Source organism: Echinops telfairi, unplaced genomic scaffold, assembly GCF_000313985.2.
Source record: "Echinops telfairi isolate 266 unplaced genomic scaffold, ASM31398v2 ScPeMD7_7477;HRSCAF=8515, whole genome shotgun sequence".
In the NCBI taxonomy this organism is placed as follows: Eukaryota; Metazoa; Chordata; class Mammalia; order Afrosoricida; family Tenrecidae; genus Echinops; species Echinops telfairi.
This window is the reverse complement of record NW_022111381.1, coordinates 179,292-181,160: the sequence shown is the minus strand read 5'-3', so window position 1 is coordinate 181,160 and position 1,869 is coordinate 179,292. Positions and strand designations below refer to the sequence as shown.

The 1,869-nt window shown below is 47.9% G+C and overlaps 1 pseudogene; it reads left to right on the top strand.

Moving 5' to 3' along the window:
- Nucleotides 1–525: 525 nt before the first annotated feature.
- Nucleotides 526–1,254, top strand: LOC101642853 (annotated as a pseudogene).
- Nucleotides 1,255–1,869: the final 615 nt, after the last annotated feature.

Genomic DNA, 1,869 nt, shown 5'->3' with positions numbered 1-1,869 from the left:
TGTCCTGAATGGGCAAATGTTACAAAGGCTTTTAGCTCTATGGATAAATGCTCTCTCTGCCCCTTAGTCTCAGACCAAATACACTCAGCTCTTTGTGGGTTGGCAAATCTGGTTCTCCAGATAAATACTCAGATGTACACTACTTCACCTACTAACCTCCTGCCCAAAGGCACTCAGCTGTCTTGTTCTGTGGCCTGGGAATCCCACTGCTCTTTCTCAGTCTCTTGGTTTTGTTGGCCCCATTTCTGTTTCTGCTCCTCCCCATTGCATTCTCTCTTGTGTCACAGCTCTCTGTCTTTTGGATTGAAGCATTTCAATACAAGAGAAGCGTTTCAATACAAGAATCTAGGATGTGCACCCCACCACCACCACCACCCACTAACCGCCATGTTTTCAGGCCGGGTCTCGCTTAGTCTTCCCCCACAAGGAAATGCCTGGGGAGCTCCAGGAAACGCAGATGAACCCAGGCTGATGAGTCAAGGCAACGAGGTAAACCAGAGCAGCTCTGCATAGGGTGGGAAGGCCATGGCGTCCAGTAGTGACTGGCTGTCAGGGTGAATGTCGTGCTGGTGATGGCCTATGGGAGCCTGGTGTTTGTACTGCTATTTATTTTTGTGAAGAGGCAAATCATGCACTTTGCAGTGAAATCTCGGAGGGGACCTCACGTCCCTGTGGGACACAATGCCCCTAAGGATCTGAAAGAAGAGATTAATATTCGGAACCCCAGCTCCTTGCAGGTGATGATTCCAGACTGCCAGGGAAACCCAGGGAAATCAAAATTGCTACAACTGTCTGTACAAGATGAAATCTCTGGACGCCATTCATGCCTCTGAGATCCCATTTCACACTGAAGGCTGGCATCTGCGTCCCCTAGTGGGCAGAAATGTCTATTCCTACCTGCTCGATCTTCGGACAGTTACTACTCCTTTCAAGGGTGTGCACAAGGCCCTCATTGATTTCCTGCTGCATGGCTATGAGGCAGCCCACTGTGGGACAGGGGTCTTTGGCCAGAGTGAGTATCTGTGCTATCAGGAGGCCCTGACTGAGCTGGCCACTGAGGTCAAAGCACGAAGTGGGAGCTTTCAGCAACACCACCAGTCAGCAGCCAAAGACCTTACTTAATCTCCTGGAGTCTCCCCAACTACCTTCCAGGTGACATACCTGCCCTCCAGTCAGAAGAGTAAACGTGTCAAGCACTTCCTCGAATTGAAGAGCTTTAAGGACAACTATAATACCCTAGAGAGTACTCTGTGATGGAACTGACAGACTCTCGCCGGAGATGGAGCCAGGGCTAGAGTCTGCTTTCTAGGTAATCCTCAGGTTAGCTGGCTGGTGGGCCTGCACTCTGTTGCCTGATGCTTCCGCTGTGTGCAAGCTCATGCCTGGAAGCCCTTGGGCAATATTTCTGAACAACAGTTAATACTATTTGCCCAAAAAGCCAAAAAGAAAAAAAGAAAGAAGATCTATGATCTTGGCTCTTCTTTTATGACAGTGAGATCCCAATTTCTGTTTCTGAAATGGCTCAATTAAGCCTAACGTGATGTCCAATTTGACTAATTCCCACATTAGGTTTTCAGAAATCTTATTTGCATAGCCACAAGGGTACCAATCTATTGTTGGGCTAGCTGACCAATGTTCAACCAAATAAACCAAACTCAATGCTATCAAGTTTACACTGACTCATAGAGAGCTTATATGACAGGGTAGAACTGCCCCCGTGGGTTTCAAAGACTGTATCTCTTTAGCAGAGTAGAGAGCTGTGTCACTTTTGGGAGAAGAAAGTGCCATCTTTCTTTTGAGGAGAAATATGTGGTTTCCAACTGCTGACCTTGGGGTTAGCAGCCCAACAGTAACCACTATGCCACCAGG